General features: G+C 41.8%; 1 long non-coding RNA gene across 1 annotated transcript in view; it reads left to right on the top strand.

Annotated features, from left to right (window-relative positions):
* Window positions 1-9,568: 9,568 nt before the first annotated feature.
* Window positions 9,569-15,880, top strand: part of LOC146434432 (uncharacterized) — a 48,670-nt gene continuing 42,358 nt past the window's right edge. The window contains exon 1 of the long non-coding RNA XR_014853265.1: window positions 9,569-9,644. This is a non-coding gene — a long non-coding RNA (uncharacterized LOC146434432). The remainder of the gene's footprint in view (window positions 9,645-15,880) is intronic.

Raw genomic sequence — 15,880 nt, 5'->3', positions numbered from 1 at the left:
TTGAACCCTACTTGCACCATTAAATGATATATTTTCTTGGTACTTCAGCCATGCTTTAGAATATGTGAAAAATATCATTCTTTGTACCTTGCACCTAGAGGTTAACCACTTTGAGAATTTTGGGCTGTTTTCTTTTAATGTGAAAAGAAAGGGAAGTCACCTTTAATGCTAACAAGATCATTGCCTTATTAAAAATTAATTCATTACTGAATTCTAATGGAAGAATTTATCATGAGAAAGTGTCCGCTCCTGGTGAGCATTTATAAATTGTGCTATTAAAATGACTAGTACTTATTCAAATTACTCTTAAATATTTAAAATATTGTGCCATTAAATTCTTGTCCAAGTTTCTCTGGCTTGTTTTTGTTCAGGGCTCAGATCTGGTGTTGTAACAGGCGAGGTCAGAATTTGGGAGTTAAAGTCTGGTAAAATGATGGAAAGTCACATGTTCTGAAAGAGTCCAGACTTCACAAAGTCACTACAGATGTATATGATGTTAGATTAAGAGATAATTTAGTTTGGTTTTCATAATCTAAATAATAATTAATGTATCTTACCGCATAGAAGTGTATTAAAAATGCATTGTGAGTTGCAGAAGTAATTATAGGCTCATTTTCCTCTCATTATATCATTGAAGATTTATTAGGATTTTATTTTTTTATTCCTGCTCCTTCTGATGTTTGCAACTTGGGTGTAAAATGTTACTTGATTGTAACTTTTGCAGTGGAATTTTTCTCACAGCTATGCTTGTGTTGTCTAATAAGGGTTTACATATAGGTAGAGATTTGTGTGTCCACTACACAGTGACTCATTCAGCTGGATCCTGTAATTTTGGGTTACATTAGAATATTTGTATTGTTCTTTCAGAAAAATACATTGAATGGAGGAGGAAGAGGAGACATAAAAGATAATTTTCTTTTTTTCAAGACTTAAGTTTCATTTTCCTGCTATACTTGGTTTTCTGGTGACTGGGAAAAATTACTTTGTAGAGATTTGTGTAGAAAAAAGAACTGTGGACAAGGAGCTCCTTGAGGTTAACTGGAGAAAAGTGACAACCTAAAGCTTAGTAAAATATGTCTTTCTTCCTTGTAATCGATACTTCCTGTTATTTACCTTGTTGTTTAAGTACTGTTTATTCACTTCTTGATGACACAGTAGCTCTAACTTAACGTGTATTAGTATGCATTTTTTGTCAGTAAATGACTCACAAACTGTTTCTCCAGTGAAGTAAAACCATTCAATTACCTGTGTCAGCTTCTGGGAATGGTTAGGTCAGGGAAGAAGTGGGAGAGAAGAAATTAAAGGCAATATTTTTTAAAAATTTCAGAATCTTTATTTGAGCAGCCTTAATTGTCCCAAAGATTTGTGGCTCTTCAGTTTGTTCCAGGGTTTATGTGTTATTATTATTATTAGTAGTAATCCTTTTAGATGTGCTTATGATGGGCTTGTACCAGATGGTAGATGTTACATAATTTGTGGAGGTTCTATGATGTTTGAATGTCCACAGATATAATTTTCTCTTAAAATGCAGTGCAAAACAGTTTTCTTTTATTTTAGCAAGGATGAGTAGTTGAGAGTAAGTTTGGTATCAAGATAATTTCAAACTCATTTTTTGTAGGAATATAAGCTTTACATTGCAGCAGACCCTTGGATTATATACTCTTAGAGTTTTTCCAGTGTCAAATACCTCGGAGAGAAAAGGTCTCTAAAACTGTGTGATGGATTAAATCCAATTGCTGCCTCCTGGGTCTACTTCCCAACCACAGCAATTAGTACAAGTCTTATGCTAATGAAGCATGAAAATTTAAATTCCTTACATTTTGTATTTAATCTCAAGTTTCTTGGATACTTCAAATACACAGTGCTGCATGTAGGGTAATTTTTATTGCTATTGTATGCTTGGCCTCCTCGCTGTCTATTAAACTCCAGGGATTGTATAGCATACTTGGAATTGGAAATTAATTTTGTTTATATTTGCATTTTTACTTTTTTGTACTCTTGTGAGAAAAGGGAAAGAACACGCGGCTGACCTCTGGGTACAGTGGAAAAATTGGGTTTACTGTAAAAATCTACACATCAAACAGACAAACCTTTCCCTTTTCTAAGTCTTTTTGCCTTTTAATCCCCATTTCCACTCTGAATTGGAGAGGGAAAAACAAGAAATCATGTGCTTACCTTTCCAGATCTCTTTACCTATGTAAATTTCTGGGTTTTATTGTAAACACAGTCATTTTCTTTATAAAGTGTATTGTAATTGCTACTATGATGCTAATAGTGAGGGGATCATTTTCTAAATGTTTATTTAATTGAATATGTGCAAGTATCTGAATCTCTTGTGTATTTAAGGGAGTATAGTGCCACAATTATCAGTAGTGCCTTTTGTTTCGTATTGTCTGCTAACACAGATTTCTCTTGGACCTCCCAGCTGTATAGACTTCTTAGACTATATTTCTACTGAAGGGGAAAAAAAACCCAGACAGTACCATTTTTTTTTTCTTTTGGTATGGAATATGTAAATATTTTGTCCTGCAATTCTTCTCAAAAGAGTTGCTATACTGAGGGATTTACATTTAGTTTGTGGTCTGAAATTCAACATCAGATTGAAAAAAGGGGAATATTGAGGCTCAAATGCACAGTGCTTATTTCAGAGACAGCCAAGTCTGTTGTTTGCCTGCCTGGGAATGTGGAGACTCACAGCAAATGGAGAGGAAAGAATTCCACTGATTCCAACTGGCTGACTGTGTAGAAAGCAATACTGTTTTTCAAATTATATTTTTTTAGATGGAGGGGTGTGTTTGTGTTTCTGTTTTGGATTCAGTATGGAAGAGTGTTTTCTCTTCCTAATTAATTTCTAGATACCCAACTGTTAAAGAATTCCAGACTTTACTGGAGGAGTAAAATTAAGAAAGAAAAGTTCATTTTCTTGCCAGACTTTAAATATGAATCTGAATGAGAGGACAAAAATTACTTGTCAGGGTGCATATGCAGACAGAATTGGATGTATGATCATGACTCAAGACTTGCAGACATGACATTTCTCTACATCTCAACTGGGAGCTGACTAAGCTGTGCCTTGCATGTATTCACATGAAGCCTACAGAATTTTTAGGCTTCAAAACCGGGGTAAAGTCTGTCTTTTGACCATGTTTCTTTATTTCAAACTGATCTTTAGGATTAAGAAGCTCAACATTTCCACTAGGAGTGTCTTTAGATAGTCTTAGCCTTTCCCAAAAATTGCTCTTGATTTTTGAAGTAGTTTTTAGTGGGGAAAATTCACAGATGATCACTTTTATCTTTTTGATTTTTTTTAGTTTTGCCATTAAAGCATATGTAAGATATGGAAATACTATGGACCAATATGATAAGAATGTGCACATATTCAATGTGTTTCCTTTCAAACACTGTTGTTTCACAGAAATCTGTACTTCCCTAAAGGAAAGCTCTTCACAGAAATGTATTAGTTTTATAGTAGGCAGTTCTACTAAGTAGCACTTCTGATGTCTGGCATGGAATTTCTGGAGAGAAGAAGTAAAGCAGCGTGGTCAGCCCCAGCAATTAAGGCAGGTTTAATGGCCTCTTCCCGAGAATGCATCTTAGAGCCCCACTTCTTACAGCCCTGTCAGACCTCTCTAAAAGCTAAAGTTGTATTAAATTGCTGTGTTTTGAAATTGTATTAATCTGCTGAACCAGCCTTTGGCAGAGTCCTCCAGCCTGGAGATCTGCACAGACACTCCAAGGCCCAAGCTGCTTAGTGAAGTGGTTGTCACAAACACTTGTAGGATTTAATGAAGTTTTAATAAAAGTTCCCCAGAACTTGCCTGACCGCTCTTCAGAGAGCACATGGGAAAAGGAGTGTGTGGGAAAAGATAAGCTTTGTCCAAAATTATTAAAGCTGTCAGTGCTTTCAGTACAATGACAGAGGACAAGAGATAAGAGAGCTTTCTAAAATAATTTTAGAGCATTCTGTGTTTCGCTTGGGAGTTCTGTCTGTGTATGGGAAAGTAAATGTTTCACTCTGCCTATGGCTTCTGTCCCCACTTTTTACTGTTTATCACTCAGAATAGGCAAAGAAAAAATGTCACATTCCTTGGTCTTTGTGCGATGTGTGAGCCCTGGAGGAGCTGATTGCAAATCTTTCCCAAATCATTTGGACAATGTTAGTTAATATTTTCCTAAAAAAACCCCAAAAAACAAAAAACAAAAAAAAAAACCCAAACAAAAAAAAACCCAAATCAAAACAAAAAACCCAAAACCAAAACAAAAAAAAACCCCAAAAAAAAAAACCAAAAAAAACCCCAAACAAAAAATAACTCCCACCAAAAAAACCCCAAAAAACCCCCAAAACCCAAAAACAAACAAACAACCCACAAAATCAGGAAAAAACCCAAACAAAAACCCAAAAACACCCCCAAACAAAACAAACCCCAACAACAACAACAAAACCCCAAAACAAAACAAAAAACCCCCAAAACCAACAAAAACAAACAAACTAGCAGTAGTATATTCCCTCCAGTGACTAGTACATTTATTTTTGAACATGTCCATCCATCAGTTGGTAGGTCTGTTAGAAGTCTATTCCAGCAGAATCTAGAAATGACAAGACAGGATTAAAGATCAAGTGGTGCATGCAAAGTACAGATGATTTTTCAGTTCATTAGAGGTGCATAAAGCCCCCACATGGAGGAGGCAGTAAGTAAAGGCACCACAGCAGGCTGGTGAAGTTTCTGGCACTGGGGAGTCACCCACTAACCATGTGGGAACAACCCAGGGAACGGAGAGAGCACAAAGATGGTCCTGTTGGGTTGAGTGGGTGTGCATGTGAGGGGAAATGCTTTTTTCCACCAAAAGCATTTCAGAATCCCCTTGACCCTTCTCAGCCCTCACTGTCTCCCAGCAGCCTACTGATTCAGGTATTCTGTTATTCTGCAGTGTGAAGATAGAGCTGGAGGGCAGAACTGAGAGCACTGCTAAACTCATGTCAGAAGTGGATGCAGCAGCCTACTGCAAAATAGATAGCAGAGGAGCTATCAAACAGCATGTTTGGTAAGTACCTGTGCTGGTTACTGCTGGCTTTTAGTTTTGCAATACTATTGAGAAACATAGATATGGTTGTTATAGTGATTACTGCTTATATAAGGATCTATTTTTAGTCACTGCTGAAAAAGTATAAATACTCAGCTCTGTATCAATAAAATCGGCTTATTGCACCCAAGCTATCTGCCTGTCTCTTCCATCTCTGACCATCACTCAACACTGTAGGATCGCTTCTGCAAAACTGAAGTTTTGTCTTCTTCAAAGCATGGACAGCATCTCAACAACAGCAACAAATTAAATTCTGGTTACATTGCTGAGAATCCCTGAGCTTAAATCTGCAAAGATCCCCCTCCTCAGATATGAGGAGCAGAAAAATAGGCTTTTCACTTGATCAGCCTCTGCCCTTTCTGTGTTTCCCTCTTTCTGTTTTTTGAGGGAAATAAGCAACCTGCTGAAGCAAAGCCTCTAAGGTGGCTTTAAGCTTTGTTCTAATGGGAAACAGGATCCTCCCTGAAAACTCACTAAAGGTTTGTGTGCTTAATATATCAGTACAAGCTGAAAAGAGGTACATCTATTTTCCTACTGGTGCATAAGCATCTCTTTCTTAGGTTAAGAAATACACTTGCTGAAGGTTTTATTGCTTTTCTTGCTAGCCATCATTAAAGTACTTTGCTCATTCTGTTAAATCCCATTTGAACTTCTGCTGACTGGACTTTTCACATGGGGACAAAACAAACTGTGCTTGACATAACATTTATCTGGATGAAGTGTTTTAAATTATGTCAGTGAGTCTAATGAACAAAATTTAATGGTTCACTTGAGGCTCTGTTGAGTACATCCAAATAAATTTGCTTTTCAGGGTTCAGATGCGTTTTAAAAAACTGTTGACTCAAATTCACTAGAAAGTTCAGCAAATTCTCTAAAAGAGAGCTCAGTGTTTCAACCAGAGTATAAAACCTTAGCAGGTCTATTCAATATTAAGTGCTTTTTCAGCAGAACAACATTAACGTGTAAGAATTAGTATTCACACAAAGGGCACAGTGGTGTCTCTACTTTTTAGACAGATCCTGTCTCTTTGTTATATCCTCTTGCAGATGATAAACTTGGAAAATTATGGACATTTAATGCGTAATAATTTGTGTAGGTCCTAAAAATTCAATAAACATGTTGCTTGTTAAGTCATTATTTATTTCCAACTTTTCCTTTTGGTTTTAGTGACAACAGGTGGTGGGTGACCTGTTCATCTTGGGCTGAGCTTTTGTGCTTAGTGCTGCTCACTGAGTTGTCAGGCTACATTTCAAGACTTATAAGCTCATGTTACTTCTGCTCTGAGTTATGGAAGCCTGTCTGTTTGAACAGATCTTTGTTTCCATCAAAAATAGTAAAAAACTGTGGGCCAGCCCTAATGTCATTGTCATTTAGACTGCAGCCCTGTTTCTTATCAACATTTTATTGTGGCAGTGTGACATCTGCCATAGTGTGAGGAGTGCGAAGGTAATAAGGTTTTTTTGTTCAGAATAATAACAATAATGAAAAAGTTATTTTTATATACAAAGTTATTTTTATTTACAAACTTCACAATCTCAGAAGTCTCTCTGCTATGGCATAGCTTTCAGCCAGAGTATGGCATTTAGTAACCACTTCATAGAAAAGAAATGGGAATGACTGATTCCTGAAGTCTTACTCCAAGGAATAAGTTGGCAGTGTTTAATTTCAAACATCAAGTATGTAGCACTTTCAAGTGTGTAAGAGGCTGTAGTAAAGTAGCAATGTGTGATGTCTTTCCCATGGCTGTGGAGTAAAAAAAAGTTAGTTGAGGATTAGGAAGAATATTTTTGATGGCATGCCTACTAGACAAACTGATCAGAGAAGTGTGAAGCCTTTCTCATGAGAAGTCACTGCACAGTGTCTGGACTGACTAGAATACCTGCCAGGAAAGGCAGAAGCACACAAGCATTTCTTCTGGGATAGGGAGACACAACTTCTTCCTTTCTATTCCTGTGATTCACAGTATTCTCTGTCAAATTATTAATAATCAATATTTATAAAATGTGTTATAGAATGCCAGAAACTCACAGAAACTCAAATTTCTAACAAATATCGGGCAATGAAAGCAAGAATCAATGTGTTATTCTTAAGGTACTGTGTCATTAGGCATAACTGGCCAATTAACTTACAACAGGAACAGTTTTCCAGTGCAAAAGTGATTAAAAGGTTGAATGCATAAGGTTACTTGGAAGTAACACAAAGTGGTTCATTTTCAAAAACTATTGTTAGTGCTGTGATTAAAACAAGTTATTTTAGAAAATGTCTTGGAGTTGAGATATTGGGAATTTGTACTGAAGTACAGGCTGTTGTGAAAATAACTGTGTAGAGATGCTCTTGGTTAATGTGTGGGACAATTCCTACACACATCTGATGCTCTTGAAAGTTATCAGCAATGACACAGGTGTGTTATGAAATGCACCAAATTGTAGCCAAATCGCTGATTGTGAGGGAGTGGAAGAGGCCAGCTGTTCAAAAAGCAGTATATTTGCATGTCACATGTAAGATGGGATTCTTTCAAAAACTCAGGTATGAATCCACTTTGAGATGAGTAACAAACCCTGCAAGCTATTACAGCAGGAGAATAAGGGGCAGTAAAATAGTTGGCAAACTGCCTATGACCTTTTTTTCCCCTTACACCAGCTGTACAGGGCTATACAAAGTGTATTACTTGTGTTGTACTTTGTACAACAAAATATATTTTCCTAAAAAATGGTGATTATATAATATCACAGTCTTAATACTGAGTATCTGCAATCTGTGTTGCTCTGTATTGAAATTTCAAATAGATTTGAATGTAAGTTCAGTTTTCAAATATATTCTTATGACACGTGGCTTTTATCGAGATTTAAAAAGATTAGAGGTGCAGAATGTAGATTGATGGAGAGTAATGGATAATCCTTGTGCATCCCTTACAAAGCAGAAGTTTCTATGGTTTTGTGTTCTTTACAACACATTGTATATTGTAAGAAGCAGAGGAATTTTTGTAGTCTGAAATTTGCTTGGTCTTGATTCATATTTCTGGGCTTTGTCCAATAAATATATCCCCACTGAAGATGTGCCAGTTTGCAGGCTTTTCATAAATTACCAGTTTAAGATAAATGCTTGGTGATGCCTTTGTGTTCTGCTTCCACCCAGCACCCCTTGTCCAGCTGGCTGTCAGAACACAGAGCTGCAGAGACATTTATCTGGGTCCCCTTGTTCTCATCTGTGTGTGTGTTCCACTCTGTCCTAGGAATCCTGTGACCTTTGTGAGCTTCTACAAAATGAGGTTCCTGTCTCCTCAGGTGCATTAAAGCTGAGGTCTGCCTTTCATCTCATAGTGAGAAACTGCTTGCAGAGGACAGCAAAGCAGGCTTTGTTCTGGTCCTTGTCACACACAATATATGCCTAGAAAAGTGTTGCTTCCATGCAGTGAATAATGGAATATTTCATTGTTTTATTGTTTCCTGTGTTTTGCTTGCATACGGTTTGACCGTTGCATGAAATGAGTGAGTTTGGATAAATGACCTCTCGGCATCGATCTCTTGGCAGCATCAAGGTCTTGTGCATACAGAACTGACTTTTCTTGAAAACAGAGTGAACAAAGACCACTTCCCATAAAACTGTACATGCTGAACATCTTTAAAGCTTTTTTGTTTTGACTTGGGCAGATAACAAAGTCCTTGCTATCAGCCAACTCTTTCTCTCTCTCTGAAAATTATTCTCTGGAGGAAAATCACATTTTTCATGTGTGCACACACCTAAAAATAAGTTTGAAGAAGTAAATCAGTAATTTTTGCTCAGAGATGTCATTACCACTCCACAAAGGTATTAGTTACAATTTTTTTTTCTTTTTTTTTTTTCCAATTATTCTGAAAACAAGGAGGAATAAAACACAGTCCATGTCTGGTCTGATACCAGAGTTATGACCTGGTTTCATTTAATCCCAAACGATTCTAGAATATTAGTGTGGTATATTCTAGATAACTTGAGCAACAGTACAGCTGATCCAATAATTACAGCTAGGTATAAAAAAATACTACTTTGAAAAGGAGATGGTAAATGGAAAAGTAGTTTTCACATACTCTGGGGAGGTACTGTCAAAGACCTGTATTTATTCATTTAGTAAGTATTGACTTAAATTATTTTTACTGTATAATAATACTGCTTTCTAGAGTCATTAGAATGAATGCTGAGTTTGCTATAGGCTAGTCATGAATGAATAAGATTTTAGATGATAATGTTACTGAGGAAAGGAATTGTAATTTTCTAAAATAATAACTTTCTGTAGTAATTATAACTTAGATTTTGATTAAATGTGCATCTTTCTAGTGCTTCAGTGACTTTTACTGATAAACTGGGTGGAATATAACTTCTTCAGACACCAAATTATTCATGCAACATATGCACCAAGTGTGTTTTTCAAACAGGTATTTTGGATGGTATGCGTACAGTACAATGTTTGTGATGAATTTTATTTTCTATTTTATTTTGATCAGAGTAGAATGGAAAGCTCACCCATTAAGTGATGCAGTGCCAGCTGGTGAGGCACTAACAGTGAGCCTAATCTGCTGTCTCTAAAGGTGAGTGCTAACAGTTCTGGAAGGCTGGAAGCTCATGCAATTGGACATGGTCTTGAAGCATTTTCCTTTTCGGTCAGCGATTCACAGCTGACACAGCTGAGTGGTAACCGAAAGGTCTCATGGTGTTGTGGAAAGCTTCTGCCTGAGTCTAACAGTGTTCCAGTGCTGGACAGGAAGCATCATAACCAAATCACAATCTAGACTTGCATTAGCAGGATCAACATCCCCTGTGCAAGGGTTAGGGCAGCAGTGCTCGGAATGATTCCTTCTCAAAGGTTCTCCTAACAGGAATGGGTTAGATGGTAGGAGCAAAGCACTTGGGGGGAAAAATCTGTTGAAGCTGATTATTCTGTAGACTTTAACCTCAAATCAAGAGTTCTTTTCCTCTCCTGAGAACACTTAAACCTTTTTTTGCATTACTTCTGAATGGTTTCCATTTACTTTCAATCAGGGCTAAGCAACTTCATTTGCAAAGAATTGCCAATAAAATATTTGCAAATAACTAAACCCAAGAAGAGCCAATTATAGTCATGCTGAAAGCATTTATTGAAAGTCTCCATTCCAGGTGACAGACAGACAGACAGACAGGAGCCATTAATCTGAACACCAGTGCTGTAACTTCAAAAAACCCATCTATCTGCCATTGGGAGAAACCTATTTTTAGGTTGACAAGAAGGGATTATTAACCCAGCTACTCTATAGCTTTGTATGGTCACCCACTCCGGATGACAGACAATGGGCCATCCGTTAGCTATCATCACTTGCTAATGACCCACCCCGCATGACAGGCAATGGTCCATCAGGGACCCACCGTGTGACTCATGGACTTATCTCATCCCATTGTGAGATGCTCTGCCGAGGAGGGAGGAGCCAGGTGTTCCCACCTGGATATAACCTGGCCTTGGAACTGCCTGAGCTAGCCCTGTCTACTGGGTTCCCAGAGGACCAGAGCTACCACTGGATCTTCAGCTGGAGACTAGACCTTCTCAGGATCACCGCTTCAACTGGACTACTTCAGTTGGACTGCTACTACCACCCTAACAGGGTGTTAGGTTGTATCTGACTTTGTCAGTGCTTTTCCTTGTATTATCTCACTTATTTTTAATTTCAATCTTGACTTGTGATCTCCCACTGGTTTGTTTTCAAACCAAGACATATTTTGGCGCCCAACGTGGGGCACGACCTGGGGAAACTCAGAAATCCTAGCACCATGATGCTCGGCTTATCTATATGGGTACTGTACCTCGCTCTCTATATCTTTCCTCAAATGGGATACTATCTGCCCGTCGTACTGCTCCTGTTGCGACCAGGAAATGGCATGAGAATTGCTCTATTGGTTTATTATGCCTATGGCATGGTTACCTGTGAGGCGATGAACACCATTCGTTATATATACTCGACTTTGTCTGCCTGGCCTAACCTGAGCTGCTTCGTCTGGGACCTGCTCAGCAATCGCACCCACCCTCTGGGGCTAGGAGGAGAGAATGGTTTCTTCCAGCCTTTCAGGTCAGGCACGGCCGTTTTTGAAAATATTGAGTTCCCTCTGGATGCTAAGGATGGCATAATCTTTTTGTCAGTTCTGTTTTCTTTGATCAGCATCGTGTACATCTTGCTGAAGATCAGAACAATACTTGGTGTGGTACAGCGTCTTCTTGAAGAGGAGGAGAAAAGAAACAAGTCAGCAGGCACCATGTCCACGCAAACTGCCACTAAGAGGAAAGGAACCAAAGGAGCAGTCAATGTCTCAACACAGACCACTGCTGAATCAGAGCAGCCAAAGCCAGTAGTGGTTGCCCCCGTCCAGAAAAAGAAATCCAAGAGCAAATCAGTCCGCACAGCGACTGATGAGGATGCAGCAGGACCATCTCACCAAGCAGAAGAGACGGAGCCGGAGATTATCACTCGCTCTCTATCCCTGGGGGAGCTGCGTGACCTACGGAGGGAATTCACCCGGCAGGCGAATGAGTCCATCTTGACCTGGCTGCTCCGTATCTGGGACGCCGCAGCTAATGACACCATTCTGGATGGAAGTGAGGCCAGACAACTGGGATCCCTGTCTCAGGATGTGGTCATTGACCAAGGGATTGGGAAAACCCAGGAAACTCTCAGCCTCTGGCGGCGATTGCTGCTGAGTGTACGGGACAGATACCTGTGCAAAGAAGACCTCCAGATGCACCAAAGGAAATGGAACACAATAGAACAAGGTATCCGATGCCTGAGGGAATTGGCCGTACTAGAGATCATTTTCTCAGACAACGAGAGATTCCCCAAGAGCCCAGATAATGTCCAGTGCACTTCACAAATGTGGCTAAGATTCGCGCGGCTCGGACCAGAGATATACTCTCGTTACCTGGCAACATTGCAGTGGAGGGAAGGCGAAGACCAGGTGGGCGTGTTAGCAAACAAACTGAGAATTTATGAGGACACTGTCACCGCCCCACTACGCACCCAGGTCTCATCGGTAGAAACAAACCTGGCCGAGCAAGTCCGGAGATTGATTGAAGAGAGCCATCAGAAGCTACGGAAAGAGCTCACAGAAAGATTTTTCCATGCCACACCAAAACCAACCCGAGTCTCTGCCATCAGGAGCAGACGTACTCCAGTCAGGGAAAGAAAACAAACTCCACGACGTGACCTCTGGTTTTTCCTTCAAGAGCATGGGGAAGACATGAGGAAGTGGGATAGGAAACCCACCTCCACCTTAGCAGCCCGGGTACGTGAATTGAAAACAGAAACATCCACCTCAAGAAGCTCATCTAGGTATAACACTGCCCCAGTCTCTTGTGGACAGAACCCCCGACAGAATGGAAATGATAATATGACTGATCCTCTTGAAGGAACCTCAGGAACACATTTACAGAAGAACATCGTGCACCAAAACCAGGATTAGAGGAGCCCTGCCTCTAGCCAGGTAGAGGAAAGGGATAATCGGATCTATTGGACTGTGTGGATCCGATGGCCTGGCACGTCTGACCCACAAAGATACACGGCTTTGGTTGATACCGGCGCTCAGTGCACCCTGATGCCATCCAGGTATGTGGGGACCGAATCCATTTCCATTTCTGGGGTGACAGGAGGATCCCAGCAGCTGACTGTACTGGAAGCTGAAGTGAGTTTAACTGGGAACGAGTGGCAGAAACACCCCATTGTGACTGGTCCAGACGCCCCATGCATCCTCGGCATAGACTATCTCAGGAGTGGATATTTCAAGGACCCGAAGGGACATCGCTGGGCTTTTGGGATAGCAGCCGTAGAGACGGAAGACATAAGACAACTGAATACCCTGCCTGGTCTCTCAGACAACCCATCTGCTGTAGGACTGCTGAGAATTGAAGAACAGCGGGTACCAATTGCTACAGCAACAGTGCATCGCCGGCAATACCGCACTGACAGAGACTCTGTGGCCCCCATCCATAAGATGATTCGGGAACTGGAGAGCCAAGGGGTGGTCAGCAAGGCTCACTCACCCTTCAACAGCCCTATATGGCCGGTGCGTAAGTCCAGTGAAGAATGGAGACTGACGGTGGATTACCGTGGCCTGAATGAAGTCACACCACCACTGAGTGCTGCTGTACCAGACATGTTGGAACTTCAGTATGAGCTGGAATCCAAAGCAGCGAAGTGGTATGCGACCATTGATATTGCCAATGCCTTTTTCTCCATTCCTCTGGCAGCAGAGTGCAGGCCTCAGTTTGCTTTCACCTGGAGAGGTGTTCAGTACACGTGGAACCGACTGCCCCAGGGGTGGAAGCACAGTCCCACCATCTGCCATGGACTGATCCAGGCTGCACTGGAAAAGGGTGAGGCTCCAGAACATCTGCAGTATATTGATGACATCATTGTGTGGGGGGACACAGCAACGGAAGTATTTGGGAAAGGAGAGAAAATCATCAGAATTCTCTTGGAAGCCGGTTTTGCCATCAAGAAGAGTAAAGTCAAGGGACCTGCCCGAGAGATCCAGTTCCTGGGAGTAAAGTGGCAAGACGGACGGCGTCAGATTCCTTCTGAGGTCATCAATAAGATCATCGCGATGTCTCCACCAACCAACAAGAAGGAGACACAAGCTTTCCTAGGCGCCATAGGCTTTTGGAGAATGCACATCCCTGAGTATAGCCAGATCGTGAGTCCTCTCTACCTCATAACCCGCAAGAAGAACGATTTCCACTGGGGCCCTGAACAGCAGCAAGCCTTCACCCAGATCAAACAGGAGATCGCTCATGCGGTAGCCCTGGGACCAGTCAGGACAGGACCAGAGGTAAAGAATGTGCTTTACTCTGCAGCCGGGAGCCATGGTCTGTCCTGGAGCCTTTGGCAGAAAGTGCCTGGTGAGACCCGAGGTCGACCACTGGGATTCTGGAGTCGAAGTTACAGAGGGTCTGAAGTCAACTACACTCCCACCGAGAAAGAAATCTTGGCAGCTTACGAAGGAGTTCAAGCCGCCTCAGAGGTGATCGGCACAGAAACACAACTTCTCCTTGCACCCCGACTGCCAGTGCTGGGGTGGATGTTCAAGGGAAGGGTTCCCTCTACCCACCATGCCACTGATGCCACGTGGAGCAAATGGATTGCCCTCATCACGCAGCGCGCCCGTATTGGAAACCCGAATCGCCCTGGGATTCTGGAAATTATAACAAACTGGCCTGAAGGTGAGACTTTTAAATTATCTTCAGAAGATGCAGAGGAGCAAGTAGCACGTGCCGAGGAAGCACCCCCGTATAACGAGCTGCCGGAGAGTGAAAGACGCTATGCCCTCTTCACCGATGGGTCCTGCCAAATTGTAGGCGCAGATCGGAAATGGAAAGCTGCAGTATGGAGCCCCACACGACAAGCTGTACAGGCTACCGAGGGACAAGGTGGATCGAGTCAGGTCGCGGAGCTTAAAGCCATCCAACTGGCTTTGGATATTGCCGAACGAGAGAAATGGCCAAGGCTTTATCTCTACACCGACTCTTGGATGGTAGCCAATGCACTGTGGGGATGGTTAGATCGCTGGAGAAAGGCTAACTGGCAGCGCAGAGGAAAACCCATCTGGGCCGCTGAGATTTGGCAGGACATCGCCGCCCGGGCAGAAAAGCTGACTGTGAAAGTTCGACATGTGGATGCACATGTACCTAAGAGTCGGGCTAATGAAGAGCATCGTAACAACGAGCAGGTGGACCGAGCTGCCAAGGTGGAAGTGTCACAGGTGGATCTGGACTGGCAGCACAAAGGAGAATTATTTCTAGCTTGTTGGGCCCATGATGCCTCTGGTCATCAAGGGAGAGATGCGACATACAGGTGGGCTCGTGACCGAGGGGTGGATTTGACCATGGACAACATCTCACAGGTCATCCACAGCTGTGAGACTTGCGCTGCAATCAAACAGGCCAAGCGGGTGAAGCCTCTGTGGTATGGTGGACGATGGTCAAAGTACAGGTATGGGGAAGTATGGCAAGTTGACTACATCACACTTCCCCAAACCCGCCAAGGAAAGCGCTACGTGCTGACCATGGTGGAAGCAACCACAGGATGGTTAGAGACCTACCCTGTGCCTCATGCTACTGCCCGGAACACCATCTTGGGTCTGGAAAAGCAAGTCCTGTGGAGACATGGTACCCCTGAGAGAATCGAGTCTGACAATGGAACCCATTTCAAGAATGGCCTCATAAGCACCTGGGCTAGAGAACATGGAATTGAATGGATATACCATATCCCCTATCATGCACCAGCTGCCGGGAAAGTTGAACGGTGCAACGGACTACTGAAGACCACTTTGAAGGCACTTGGTGGGGGAACCTTCAAAAATTGGGAACTGAATTTAGCAAAGGCCACCTGGATGGTTAACACAAGAGGTTCTATCAATCGAGCCGGTCCTGCCGAGTCTGAACCTTTGCACACAGTGGATGGAGATAAAGTCCCTGTGGTACACATAAGAGGTTTTTTAGGAAAGACTGTTTGGATTAGTCCCACCTCAGGGAAAGGCAAACCCATCCGTGGAGTGGTTTTTGCCCAAGGACCTGGTTATACTTGGTGGGTGATGCAGGCAGATGGGGAAACCCGTTGTGTCCCACAAGGAGACCTTATCTTAAGTGAGAACTCTGTAGATGGTAATAGAATAAGGGGTGGATAATGTCCTAGGTTGCAATATTGATGTAGTTAAGTATTCTATTACCACCAGCTGTGGGCCATTAGCTGCTATCACCCACTCCGGATGACAGACAATGGGCCATCCGTTAGCTATCATCACTTGCTAATGA

Source organism: Lichenostomus cassidix, chromosome 7 (assembly GCF_008360975.1).
Source record: "Lichenostomus cassidix isolate B80296 chromosome 7, HeHo_3.0, whole genome shotgun sequence".
Classification (NCBI taxonomy): domain Eukaryota; kingdom Metazoa; phylum Chordata; class Aves; order Passeriformes; family Meliphagidae; genus Lichenostomus; species Lichenostomus cassidix.
The sequence above is the reverse complement of the archived record's forward strand: the minus strand, read 5'-3'. Positions and strand labels throughout refer to the sequence as shown.